The sequence below is a fragment of the Artemia sp. Qi Xiang Cuo genome, chromosome 16 (assembly GCF_049724085.1).
Source record: "Artemia sp. Qi Xiang Cuo chromosome 16, ASM4972408v1, whole genome shotgun sequence".
NCBI lineage: Eukaryota > Metazoa > Arthropoda > Branchiopoda > Anostraca > Artemiidae > Artemia > Artemia sp. Qi Xiang Cuo.
The window spans coordinates 24,827,895-24,843,514 of record NC_142809.1 but is presented as its reverse complement, the minus strand read 5'-3'; the positions used below and the strand labels follow the sequence as shown (position 1 = coordinate 24,843,514).

Genomic DNA, 15,620 nt, shown 5'->3' with positions numbered 1-15,620 from the left:
TTTTTGGGGGGGGGGGCATTCGAACTAGGTAGCCACTCCTTTGGAACCTTCCAGATCCCCTTTATAAGGTATAAAGTGGAAAAGAGGCATCTAGTCCTTGCCGTTCATGCCGTTTTTATCATGCCGTTTTTACCCCTATGCACTCCTCATGATATTGGACAAACCTTCGAGATAACCATATTATTCAGAATGCCAGAAAGGTATAATAAGTATACCTCCGAAGTCAACATTCCCCCAGCCCCTGAAGTAGATTACGACAACAGAGGTGACATCATTTTTGAAAAAAAATGAAAATTCCTTTTCAGTAAATATTTACGATATTAACACGTCAGGCTTCATCTGGGAAAGCTGTATCTCGAAAGAAATGTCGATATATATATATATATATATATATATATATATATATATATATATATATATATATATATATATATATATATATAAATATATATATATATATATATATATATATATATATATATATATATATATATATATATATATATATATATATATATATATATATATATATAAAAAAAAAATAAATATATATATATATATATATATATATATATATATATATATATATATATATATATCAGGGCCGTATCCAGGATTTTTGTTCAGGGGGGTTTTACTAATTTTTGACTTTTTTTTGGGGGGGGGGGGGTTACTAATTTTTGACTCAGTTTCCGACTAATTTTACTGATTTTTACCTAGGTTTTACTAATTTTCGACTCGGTCAAAAATTTCGGGGGGGGGGGGGTTCAAACCGGGTAACCCCCCCTGGATACGGCCTTGATTATATATATATATATATATATATATATATATATATATATATATATATATATATATATATATATATATATATATATATATATATATATATATATATATATATATATATATATATATATATATATATATATATATATATATATATATATATATATATATATATATATATATATATATATATATATATATATATATATATATATATATATATATATATATATATATATATATATATATATATATATATATATATATACCCAGAGAAGCTTTATCTGGTCCCCTCTCACTTTGAATCCCCCTGTGCAATAAAGAGGCGGAATAACATTTACAAAAGCTGATCAGAAACCAGTTTTCTGTGATTTTAATCCCCATCTCCATGGTGAGAAATAATCTGATACTTCCTTAAATTTTCTAGAATATTGGTCGTGAGATACATAATATATACTCCATGTCGTCAGGGGATTGTAAAAATAAAAGGTACTTGTCTATTATATAAAACACAATCGAGAAGTGAAGTTTGGTGACAATAAAATATGATGAAAATAAAATACTTTATTATCAAAATTGTGAAGGTCATTTATTAATTATTAAATTGGGAGCTTTGGTGTCGGCTGACCGTCTCAAAGATAAAGAAAAGTTCATTAGTAACGCGATTCTTGACCTACTTCATTTTAGTTCAGTATTGATGCAACTCTTGAGGAAACTTGTTAGTTTTCTCTGACAGGTGATAGTATAGAATATATTTTCTCACCATGGAAGATCAAGAATCATATCAAATTGCCGGAAAGGCAACGACACACCTGGTCTAGAAAAAACATATTTCTCCCATTTCAAAGTGAACCACAAAAATAATTTTGTCGATCCAGAAACCGGCGCCTCTACCCAAAAAGTAGAGAGAATGTGGGGTTCTGCAAAGTAGAGGAAAAGACGGCACCGAGGTAGATCCTGCCATCATTTACATTCATACTTAGTAGAGTACATGTGGCGGGTGGTACATTTCGCTGACAAAACAGCAAAAGACTGATTCTTGAGGACATTTCTGCGTTCTGGGAGCATATTTCCAAATTGTAATTTTTGCCATTTTGCTAATAAAGTATTCTATTTTCATCATATTTTTTTTTCGTTAGGTTAAATAGGTTTGGTTAGATTAAAATAGTTTATTTAGGATGCATATTCTATGTGTGCTATGCTTTACTCCCCCCCCCCCGAATATGCAAATGTGTAGCCCAAATTTGTTTTTAAATTGTTAAATTTTCATCATAATTTTGTTTTATTTCATTAGCATTCACCAAACTTCACTTCTCGAGGGCATTTTATATAATAGACAAGTGCCGAATAAAACTGCCAAAGGTTGATGTTTTTTAAAAACCTTCGGAAGGGAATTGAGTAAATATTTCTTAAAAAGACAAATTATCGAAGTAGAAAAAATCACGATTCTAAAAACAGGTTACTTACTAAGCTATATTATAAGATCAGCAAAACTTCCTGTAATTTAGATGCTTCACTATTAAAACCCAAAATACAATTCACGACAATAAAGGAATTCCACAGTTTAAATTAAATCAACGACTTGTGCTGTCAAATCTCATCCTCCGATAAAAATCACTTTAGAAGCATAAATTGTTAAATCATCGAATGTATGATGTACATTCTCCCTCACTAACTCACTGGCACTTCCTCTAGTTCCACGCCGGTATTAGACTAACTACGGACCATTCAAAGCGCTAGTGAAAAATTCCGAAACTTAATGGCTTCCTCTATCTTAAGCTAACACATATTCTAGATTATAATATCGGTGTTAATTATAGTTCGTTATTGAAAAAAGGGAGGACAAAGGAATAACACGATTTTCGTTTTAGAAACTATCCTAGACTGAAGTGATTTATACACCTGCCGTATGTGCAACCATCAACAGTTTAAACAACGAGTTGTACAAAAATGGTGCAAGTGATTCAAACAAGTTATGGTGCATTATATAAAACGGAACTTATGTATTATATGGCACACACTCGTGATGTGAAGTTGGGTTAAGCCAAATGAAATTTAAAAAATATTATGAAAATACAATACTTTAGTAACCAAATTATGAAAACTTCAAGAAGGAATTATGGTAGGGGGGGGGGGGCGCGCAGAACACATTATATTAAATACCTAATCAAATCAAAATACCATCTCTATATATTATTAGGCTAATTATTAGGCTAATTTTCTTCAAATACTGACAGGTATAAACCGGTTATTGTCTGATCTATAGATCCAAATTCTTGAGAGTGTGTCCGATATAATACACAAGTACCGAAATGTATCTTTAAGCGCACTAGATTTGACGATGATAATTCGCATATGGAAGCTTCAAATTCAGATTGATAGAGTTACTACTCCTTCCCACATACTGGTTTAAAAAGCTCCTATTAAAACAATTGGTTTGTTTTTGCGCTCAAATAGTGCCCATGTGCTAGATAATTGTTCTTTAATCATTTAAGTGTCTTGGCCCCCAAAACCAGTAAAAAATCAGGGACCCTCATCATAAATAATGATTTGACATTTTTGGTTTATCAGAGGAGCCGATTTATCCTGTTATTGATTGATTAATACAGTGTTTTTTTTTCTTTTGTTAATTTTATTTCCTTAATTCAAAAATTTTCCAAGAAAGAACTTTTTCAAAGAATATTGAAGAACTAAATTAAACCAAAGACGACCAAAAACAATCTCAACCAATAATCAAACAGTTCGTGGTAATAAATTGTAAGTAAAGAGCAACTCGGTCCAATAGTAACTGAAACTCTAAAAAAAATGAATTTTAATATCAATAGATGCATCAAAATTGGTTATTATGTTGATTTTTAATACACAAAATGCATGAAGCTTAATGTTACCAATCATGAGCTACGAGCCTGAGAAAATTTGTCCGATTTTCAAAAGAGGGTGGAAATACCCCCCGAAAGTTGATTAATTTGAAGTAAAATCACACCATCAGATTCAGCATATTAGAAAACCTTTTTGAGGAGTTTTCATGCTCCTACCTACAAAAATGTGGATTGTATTTTTACTCGAACAAAGATCACGGATGCTTGTTTAAATATTAATTTTTTTCCAGGGGTGATTATATCGAACCAACGGTCCCAGAAGATCGGGAGTAGACTCACTCGAACGAAAATTAAAACTTCTTGTGCCCTTTTTGACTGACCAAAATGTTAGGAAAGGGACTAGTCCCCCTACCACGCCCCCTTTTCCCCCAATGAGATCAAATACAAATTTTGGAGATATCCGTTTAATTCAACATTGTTGAAAAGTTTAATAGCTATATGTTTGGGAATGACATAATCCCCATAGTCCTTGTGGAAACAGCAGCAATTTCCCAGTCGTTCACACATAGTGTTTGTTACAGTAATGTACACGGATTTTTTCTAAGGAGAATTTTCTGAAGGGGGGATTTTTCATGGCCATAATTTTCCGTGGGGAGGAAAGTTACCAGAAGAAATTTTACATGGGGGGGGGATTTCCCGGCATGATTTGAAAAACGATCAGAATTTAAACTAAAACATAAGTTTTTCAACTGAAAGTGAGGAGCAACATTAACACTGAGAACAAACAGAAATTTTTCCGTATATAAAAGCGACTGCCACTTCCTCGACCTTCACTCTTTACGCTAAAGTTTGACTTTTTGTTACAATTAATTAAAAAAAAAACTTTTTCCACAAAATAAGTTTTTCAAAGAAAACTAAAGAACTCCATTAAACAAAAAATAAGCAAAAATAAAATCAAATAATCTACCAAGCTTAATACTACCACAAATCAGGACCAATAAATGAATGAAACCGAAAACAAACAGAAATTACAAAAAATAACGGAGTCCATCTCAAAACGACCAAAATTTAATATGAGTAGCGTGCAAAACCCCCATGCCTTCCCAAAACCAGAACAAAATTTGCACTTTACTGAATAAATATAGTTGTTTTTACTTTTACAACTTTAATCAGTCAAATAATATTAACATTTCGATTACTAAATATCAGTATATGTATATTAAACTGACAATGCACATTCATTTGTATTTTTCAGTAAAGTGCAAATTTTGTTCTGGCCTCGGGAAGGCATAGGGGTTTTGCGCCCATCTTATGTTAATTTCTGCTCGTTTTTAGTTTGACTCGGTTATTTATTGTAATTTCTGTTCGTTTTGGGTTTAATTTATTTATCGATGTTGATTTGTGGTAGTTTCACGCTTGGTAGATTATTTGATTTTATTTTTGCTCATTTTTTGTTTAATGGAATTCTTTAATTTTCTTTGAAAAACTTATTTTGTGGAAAAGGTTTTTTTAATTAATTTCTTTTCGTTTTATATTGACATAGTCTTTTCAGGGAAAAAGAAAATAATACTTTAAATCTTTTCGTTTTTTAAGACTTTATAGTTTGGCCTGCTATTTGTATCCTGGAGAAAAATTTTCAGCAATTTTTAACAACATACACCCTTTTAAAAATCTGGACACAAATAGTACTGTTTAATTTAGTTTCATACCTCCTCTAGTGTACCTGAAATGGAAAACTTGATACTATTCGCAAAAAAAATCTGTTTACTTTCTTTGATAGCTTGGATAAACTTACGGTATTTTGATTTCGTTAAATTTTAAGAGCAGAAGTAGCCCCGAAACTTTGAACATAAGACCCTCAGTCATTCTTGGGATACTGCTGAGATACCTTTTTGGTAATTAGAATTATCACAGTGCATTTTGATTTAATCTTAAGGCAACATTTAGTTTTTAAACATAAGGGGCAAATAGGAGGGTGGGCATGGGAGGGTGCGAATGGAAGGGGGATTAGTTGCCCTCCAATCTCTTTTGACTATTAAAAGGGCATCAGCCCTTTCTATTTTCAATCGAATGACCCCTTTTCGAAGTTACCACGACAACTCCTTCGGTACGAAGTGCCCTGGTCTAAACAACAACAACAACAAAAAATAATACATTATACCCGCTTCGATCTTTGCTATAAAAATGTCAAGCCTTCCAATCAATTTTGACTATTAAAAAGGGCACCAGGCCTTTCGATTTCCAATCGAATGAGCCCTTTTGGAAACGACAAGGCTTTCTATAAACACCTTATATGCCACCAGGGCATAAATTACAACCCTTACCCCTAATGTCTGTCAGGGTGGTTGTCATCCTCTAAGACTGAATTTCCAGAACTTTCAACTATGTTAAACAAAATGGCTATCTAAAAATTTTGATTGGATGTGTTCGGGGAAATGGTGGACGCGAGAGGGGCGGTAGTTGCTCTCCAATCACTTTCAACTATTAAAAATGGCCCTAGCCATTTCAATTTCCAATCGAATGAGCCCTTTTGAAGTTTCTACGACAAAAATTTCATTAAAAATCTTTCATGCCCCTAGGGCATAACTTACAACCCTTGCCCTGAGCACTGGGAGAGGTTGTCATTCTCAAAGACCTAATTTCCAGAAATTTCTACCACGTTGAACAAAATGGGTGTTTGAAAATTTTGATTGGATGTACTTTGAGGAGTGGTGGGCGTGAGAGGGGGATTAGTTACCCTCCAATCACTTTCGACTATTACAAAGGGCACTAGCCCTCTCAATTTCTAATTGAATGATCCCCTTTTGAAGTTTTACGACAACTTTATCTATAAAAACCTTATATGCCCCCAGGACAGAACATACAACCTTTGCTCTTGGGGCTCTTGGGGGTTTGTAATCCTTAAATCCATAATTTCCAGAACTTTCAACTACGTTGAACAAAATGGCTGTCTCTAAACTCTAAACTTTTGAATGTTTTTAGGGAAATGGTGGCCGTAAGAGGGGGGTTAATTACTCTCCACTCACTTTCGACAATTAAAAAGGGCAATTTCAATTTCCAATCAAATGAGCCCTTTTTGAAATTTCTAAACCAACTTTCTGCATAAACTTTATATGCCCCCAGGGCATAACTTACAACCCTTGCCCTGAGGGCTCTGAGGGAGTTATCATCCCAAAAGACCCAAGTTCAAGAACTTTCAACTACGTTGAACAAAATGGATATTTCAAAATTTTGGTTAGATGTGTTTGGGAAAATGGTCGGCGTGAGAGGCGCGTTAGTAGCTCTCCAATCATTTTCAACTATTAAAAAAGGCACTAGCCCTTTCAGTTTCCAATTGAATGAGCCCTTTTGAAGTTTCTACGCTTTCAATAAAAACCTTATACGCCCCCAGGGCATAACTTACAACCCTTGCCCTGCGGGTTGTGGGGGGGGGGGGTGTCTTGCTTAAAGACCTTATTTTCAAGGCTTTCAACTACGTTGAATAAAATTGCTATCTAAAATATTGATTGGATGTGTTTGGAGAAAAGATGGGCGTGAGAGGGCGGTTAGTTACCCTCAAATCACTTTCGACTATTAAAAAGGGCACTAGCCCTTTGAATTTCCAATCGAATGAGCCCTTTTTTCAATTTTCTACGACAAAGATTTCAATAAAAGCCTCGCATGTCCCCAGGGCATAACTTATAACCCATGCCCTGAAGACTGTGGGGGGAGTATCCTGCTCAAAGGTATCATTTTCTGAACTTTGAACTGCTTGGAACAAAATGGCTATCTCAAAATCTTTATTGGATGTGTTAGGGGAAATGGTGGGCGTGGAAGGGGTGTTAGTTGCTTTCCAATCACTTTCGACTATTAAAAAGGGCACTAGCCATTTCAATTTCCAATCGTATGAGCCGTTTTGAAGTTTCTACGACAACGCGTTATATAATAACCTTATGTGCTCCCTGGGCATAATTTACAACCCTTTGCTTGAGGGGTGGGGGGGGGTTGTTATCATCAAAGACCTAATTTATTATTGAGGGGTGGGGGGGGGGTTGTCATCATCAAAGACCTATTAATCTCAAAGTTTGTTTAGATGTGTTTAGGGAAAAGGTGGGCGTGAGAGGCGGGTTAGTTTCCCTCTAATCACTTTCGACTATTAAAAAGGGCATTAACCCTTTGAATTTCCAATCGAATGAACCTTTTTTGAAGTTTCTACGACAATGTCTTCTATAAAAAAACTTATATACCCCCAGGGCATAAGTTACAACCCTTGCCCTAAGAGATGGGGGGACTGTCCTCAAAAACATAATTTCTATCTGGAAATCACCTACGCTGAACAAAATGGCTATCTCAAAATGTTGATCGGATGTGGTTCGGGAAATGGTGGGCGTGGAAGGGGTGTTAGTCGCCTTCCAATCACTTTTGACTATTAAAAAAGGCACAAGCCACTCCTATTTATAACTCAATGAGCCCTTTTAGAAGTTTCTACGACAACTTCTTCGATACGAAGTGCCCTGCTCTAAAGGAAAAAAATTAATAATTAATACAATGTGCCAACATCGTTCTTATGTGACCCCAGGGCATAACTTAAAACCCTTGCCCTGAGGGTTGTGGGGGAGTGTCTTCCTCTTTACTTAGTCCCCGTTTCTTGTCTCGTTCTCGAGTGTCACCGTTCCTTACTTAGGCAGCGCGATCGCGCTCCCTATGATTTATACAACAACTTTCTATACAAACCTTATATGCCCCCAGGGCAGAACTTACAGCCCTTGCAGTGAGGGCCCTGAGGGGGTTATCATCTTAAAGGACCTAATTTCCAGAACGTTCAACTACGTTGAACAAAATTGATATCTAAAAATTTTGATTAGATGTGTTTGGGAAAATAGTGGGCGTGAGAGGGGCGTTAGTCTCTATACAATCACTTTCAACTATTAAAAAAGGCACTAGTCCTTTCAATTTCCAATTAAATGAGCCCTTTTTCAAATTTCTACGACCAAAATTTCAACAAAAACCTTATATTCCCCCAGGGTATAACTTATATATTCCCCCAGGGTATATAACTTCTATGTGGAAATCAACTACGCTGAACAAAATGGCTATCTCAAAATTTTGATTGGATGTGTTGCGGGGAATGATGGGCGTCGGGGGGGGGGGGCTAGTTGCCCTCCAATCACTTTTGACTATTAAAAAGGGCACTAGCCCTTTTGAATTTCCAATCGAATGAGCCTGTTTTGAAGTTTCTACGACAACGTCTTCTATAAAAACCTTATATTCCTCCAGGGCGAGTAGAGAGGGGTCAGGAGGTCCGAAGATCACCACGTGGTTTATGGTTTTCTCAGTGAGAATGAAAAAACAGGAATTTTCTCACTTGAAAAACAGGAATTTTCTCACTTTTATGGATGGTTTTATGGTTTTTGTCAGTGAGAATGAAAAAACAGGAACTTTCTCACTTTCATGGATGTCAACAGCAATTTATGTATGTTTCATGGTTTTTGTCAGTGAGAATGGAAAAACAGTATTTTTCTCACTTTGCTGTCAGTCATTAATCAAATTGTTTCCGGGCAAAGTTTAGTAATGTCTGACAGGTACTGCTCCAGGAATAGATCCAAGTCATTAATGTCTTTGCCTCGGGAACAGTTCTACTGATCGAACTCCAAAGGATATTAATAACCAAAGGCCATGGAAACAATTAGTCAAGAAACATCTTAGCGATGAATTGTTTTAGCGCGCGAGAAGGTTTCCTATTAATTTGAAATGCGTTAGCACAGAGATGCCAATAACAAAGGAACACGCTGAATTTGCGTTTAGGGATTATTTGGGCGAAACCGTTTTAGACAGGTTATGGAACTATTTCGGCGAAACAGATAGAGACATTTTAAAAGAAGATTTTTGAAGAGATTTTAGAAGAGAATTTAATGGTGAAACTCTGTGGTCGTTATAATACACAAGTTTCATTTGAACAGTGTTGTGAGGTCCTCTAACCCAACCCCAAAGGGTTTCAATCCTCCTACCCCCACCCCGAAGGAAGCCCCCGGTCCTCAAAGGCCCCCCAAGCTCCCAAAGGCCCTCCACCGGTCCCCAAATGTCCCCCAGGCCCCCAACTGCCCCCCGGACACTCAAAGGTCCCCCAAGCTCCCAAAGGGCCACCGGCGCCCCCAAAGGCCCACCCCAGACCCTCAACGGCCATCCCCGGGCCCCCCAAAGGCCCATCGAGTTCCCCAAAGACCAACAGGGTCCCAAAGGCCCTCCACCCGCCCCCCCCTGCCCCCACGGCCCCCCCCCGGACCCCCAAAGGCCCTCCCCCGGCCCCCAAAGGTCCACCGGGCTCCCAAAGGACCAATCGGTCCTCAAGTGCCCCCCAGCCCCCCCACGGCCCCCCCCGACCCCCAAATGCCATCCCCGGACCCACAAAGCCCATCCCCCGGTCCCCAAAGGTCCCCCCGAGCTCCCAAAGGACCACCGACCCTCAAGGGACCCACAGACCCTCAAAGGCTCTCCCCTAGCACCCGTCTTTCGTTGATGTGTGTTGTCTGAAACCTATGATTTGGGATGTGTAGTTTGCTACTTCAGGCTTTTCTGAGGTAAGGTTTCCTAGTATTTCCTAGGTGAATATTGTCTGAAACCAATAGTTTGGGATGAGTAGTTTGCTATTTCAGGCTTTTATGAGCTAGGTTTCTTAGCCTTTCGTTGGTGTGTGTTGAGTGAAACTTATGATTTGGGATATGTAGTTTGCTATTTTTGACTTTTCTGAGGTGGATTTCTTAGTCTTTCATAGGTGTGTGGTGTCTGAAACCTATGATTTGGGATGTGTAGTTTGCTATTTTCGACTTTTCTGAGCTAGATTTCTTAGCCTTTCATAGGTATGCGTTGTCAGAAAAATATAATTTGGGATGTATAGTTTGCTATTTCAGGCTTTTCTGAGCTAAGGTTTTCTAGTATTTCGTAGGTGAATGTTGACTGAAACCAATAGTTTGGGATGAATAGTTTGCTATTTTTGACTTTTCTGAGCTAGGTTTCTTAGACATTCGTAGGTGTGTGTTGACTGAAACCGATGATTTGGGATATGTAGTTTGCTATTTTAGACTTTTCTGAGCTGGATTTCTTAGTCTTTCATAGGTGTGTGTTGTATGAAACCTATGATTTGGGGTGGGTGGATTGCTACTTTTGACTTTTCTGAGCTGGATTTCTTAGCCTTTCATAGGTGTTTGTTGTCTGAAACTTATAGTTTGGGATGACTCGTTTGCTATTTTTGACTTTTCTGAGCTGGATTTCTTAGCCGTTCATAGGTGAGTGTTGTCTGAAACCTATGATTTGGGATATGTAATCTGCTATTTCCGACTTTTCATAACCGGATTTCTTAGTCTTTCGTAGGTGTGTGGTGTCTGAAACCTATGATTTGGGATGTGTGGGTTGCTATTTTTTTGACTTTTCTGAGCTAGATTTCATAGCCGTTCATAGGTGTGTGTTGTCTGAAACTAATGATTTGGGATGTGTAGTTTGCTATTTGAACTTTTCAGAGCTATGATTCTTAGCCTTTCATAGGTGTGTCCTTTAAGTAAATTATGATTTGGGAGGGGTAGTTTGATTTTTATACTTTTCATAGCTAGGAGTATTAGTCACTCATAGGTGTTTGTTGTCTGAAACTTCTAGTTTGGGATGAGTAGTTGGCTATTTCATACTTTTCTGAGCTAAGGTTTCTTAGTATTTATTAGTTGAATGATGTCTGAAACTTATGATTTGGGATATGTAAATTACTATTTCGAGCTTTTCTGAGATAGATTTCTTAGTCTTTCATAGGCGCGTGATGTCTGAAACCTATGATTTCGGCTATGTAATTTCCTTTTCTGACTTTTCATAACCGGATTTCTTAGTCTTTCGTAGGTGTGTGGTGTATGAAACCTACTATTTGGGATGTGTGGGTTGCTATTTTTTGACTTTTCTGAGCAGGATTTCTTAGCCATTCGTAGGTGTGTGTTGACTGAAACCTATGATTTGGGATGGTTAATTTGCTATTTTTGACTTTTCTGAGCTAGATTTCTTAGCCTTTCATAGGTGTGTCCTTTCAGAAAATTATGATTTGGGAGGTATAGTTTGCTTTTTGTACTTTTCATAGCTAGGATTCTTAGTCACTCATAGGTGTTTGTTGTCTGAAACTTCGAGTTTGGGATGGGTGGTTTGCTATTTTCGACTTTTCTGAGCTAAGGTTTCTTAGTATTTCGTAGGTGAATGCTGTCTGAAAATTATGATTTGGGATGTGTAGTTTGCTATTTCAGGCTTTTCTGAGCTAAGGTTTTCTAGTATTTCGTAGGTGAATGTTGTCTGAAACATATAGTTTGGGATGAGTAGTTTGCTATTTTTGACTTTTCTGAGCTAGGTTTCTTATTCTTTATTTGGTGTGTGTTTACTGAAAAATATTATTTTGGATAAGTAGTTTGATATTTTTGAATTTTCTGAGATGGATTTATTAGCCTTTCCTAGGTGTGTGTTGACTGAAACCTATGATTGGGATGTGTGGTTTGCTATTTTTGTCTTTTCTGAGCTAGATTTATTAGACGTTCATAGGTGTGTGTTGTCTGAAACATATGATTTGGGATGTGTAGTTTGCTATTTGAACTTTTAAGAGCTATGATTCTTAGACCGTCATAGGCGTGTGTTGTCTGAAACTTCTAGTTTAGGATGAGTAGTTTCGCTAATTCAGTCTTTTCTGAGCTAAGGTTTCTTAGTCTTTCATAGGTGAATGATGTCTGAAACCTATGATGTGGAATATGTAAATTACTATTTCGGGCTTTTCTGAGTGGGATTTCTTAGTCTTTCATAGGTGTGTGTTGTCTGAAACCTATGATTTGGGATGGGTGGATTGCTACTTTTGACTTTTCTGAGCTGAATTTCTTAGCCTTTCATAGATGTTTGTTCTCTGAAACATATAGTTTGGGATGACTAGTTTGCTATTTTTGACTTTTCAGTGCTAGGTTTCTTAGCCGTTCTTAGGTGTGTGGTGTCTGAAACCTAGGATTTGAGATATGTAAATTACTATTTCGGGCTTTTCTAAGCTAGATTTCTTAGTCTTTCATAGTTATGTGTTGTCTGAAACCTATGATTTGGGATGTTTGAGTTGCTATTTTTTTACTTTTCCGAGCTGGATTTCTTACCCGTTCATAGGTGAGTGCTGTCTGAAACTTGTGATTTGAGATGGTTAATTTGCTATTTCCGGCAGTTATTAGCTAGGTTTCATAGCCTCTCATAGGTGTATGTTGTCAGAAAATTACGATTTGGGATGTGTAGTTTGCTATTTGAACTTTTCAGAGCTAGGATTCTTAGTCCATCATTGGTGTTTGTTGTCTGAAACCAATAGTTTGGGATGACTAGTTTGCTATTTCAGGCTTGTTCATTTTGAATTTCTGTCATGAAATGCAAGAGTTGGAAAATTAGGGTCTTAGTCCACCAGCTCAGTATTAGGGTCCCAGTCCACCAGCCTGAACGGTGGAAATTCACTAGCTCAGAATGGGGGTCTTAGTCCACCAGCCTGAATGGTGGAAATCCACTAGCTCAATATTGGGGTCTCAGTCCACCAGCCTGAATGGTGGAAATTCACTAGCTCAGAATTAGGGTCTTAGTCCACCAGACCGAATGGTGGAAATTCACTAGCTCAGAATTGGGGTCTTAGTCCACCAGCCTGAATGGTTGAAATTCACATTAGACGACACAAAAACTTACACACACACAAAAAATTAGACACACTCAAAAAAACTTACACACACACACAAAAACTAACAAACACACACACACATTAACAAATACACACACACACCAAAAAATAAACACACACCCCGACACTTACACACACACACACACAAGAACAAAAACAACCACACACACACAAACAAAAACAATCACAGGAAAAATAACATTCACACAAAAAATTACAGTCACACAAAAACTTAAACACACACACACACACACACAAAAATTACACACACACACAAACACGAAAAATTACAAACACACCCGACAACTGAAACACAAACACAAACTTACACACACACACACACGCAAAAAAAAAATAAAAAATGAACACAAAAAAAAACTCACACACACAATCACAAAAAATAATACAAACAAACATACACACACAAACAAACTAACACACACACACACGAAAACTAACAAACACACGCAAAAAAATACACACACAAAAACATACACACACACACACACACACCCACAAACAAAAAAAAACACAAGAACGAGAAAACTAACAAGAACACAAAAAAAAACATGAACACAAAAAATTACACACACACACACAAAACTTACACACACAAACACACTAAAACTCACAAACACACACGCCAAAACTTAAACACACAAAAAAAATTACAAACACACAAAAACACACACATACAAAAACAATAACAAATGAACACAAAAAAACTCACACACACACACACACAAAAACTTACACACACACACACACACACAAAACTTACACACACAAACTCGAAAACTTACACACACACTCCAAAACTTAAACAAACACAAAAACTAAAACAAGACCAAGAAAACAAAAACACAAACACACGAAAAAAAAAAAACACACTTCAAAACAAACACACACAAAAAATTACACACACACACACACACACAAAATTACACACACACACACACACACACAAAAACTAACAAATGCACACTAAAAATAACAATAACAATAAAACATAAATTAACACAAAAAATTACACACACACACACACAAAAATTACAATCACACATACACACACGAAAAAACACACAAACACGCAAAAAAATAAACACACACAAAAACTTACACACACACACACACACACACACACACACACACAAAAACTTACACATGAACACAAAAAAACTTACACACACACACACAAAAACTTACACACACACACACACACACAAAACTTCCACACACACACACGAAAACTAACACACACACACAAAAAATTACACACACAAACACTTACACACACACACACAAAAACACACACACAAACTAAAACACACACAAACACAAAAAACTTAAACTAAAACAATATTACACACACACACACACACACACACACACACACACAAACTTACACACACAAAAACAAAAATAAAAACAACACGCAATAGATAAGAAAAAAAAAAAAGTAAAAACACACAAACAAACTAACACACACACTCAAAAAATTACATTCACACAAAAAATTAAAATCACACAAAAAATTACACACACACACTAAAACTAACAAACACGCACAAACACTTACACACACACACACACAACAAGATACACACACACACACGAACAAATATACACACACGCAAAAAAGAGAACACACACACAAAAACTTACACACACACACACACACACACAAAAACATACACAAGAACACTAACACTTACAGTCACACAAAAACTTAAAAACACACACACTAACACTAACACACACACTAAAAAACTAACACAGACAAGATCTAAGACACACACAAACTAACACACACCCACACAAAAAAACATACACACACGCTCACAATCTCACACACACACACACACAAACAATTACACACACAAACAAATACACACACACACACACACACACAAAAACTATCAGACCCACTCAAACAAAAACACACACACACACACAAACAAAAACACACACACACCAACAATAACGCACAAAAACACACATACGCACACGCAAAAACACAAACACACACACACAAAATAACACCCACGCAAAAAAAATTACACACACAAACATACGAAAACTTATGAACACACACGAAAACTACCATATCATAGTTACATTCTCTTAATTTTCCAAATTTCATTTTGAATTTCATTCATGAAATGCAAGAGTTGGAACATTTCAGTAGTGACTTGCTGTGTTTCACCTTCTCACAGTTACATTCTCTTAATTTTTCGAAGTTAATTTTGAATTTCTGTCATGGAATGCAAGAGTTGGAAAATTGGGGTCTTTGTCCACCAGCTCAGTATTGGGGACCCAGTCCACCAGCC

At 36.6% G+C, this 15,620-nt stretch overlaps 1 protein-coding gene across 3 annotated transcripts in view; it reads right to left on the bottom strand.

Annotated features, from left to right (window-relative positions):
* The window catches only part of LOC148942708 (protein madd-4-like), a 305,059-nt gene extending 302,586 nt beyond the window's left edge, over positions 1 to 2,473 (bottom strand). For all 3 annotated transcript variants that reach the window (XR_016143070.1, XM_089102254.1, XM_089102253.1), the window contains exon 1: positions 2,257 to 2,473. The gene's annotated coding sequence lies outside the window, so the exon portion shown is untranslated. The remainder of the gene's footprint in view (positions 1 to 2,256) is intronic.
* Between the last annotated feature and the right edge of the window lie 13,147 nt (positions 2,474 to 15,620).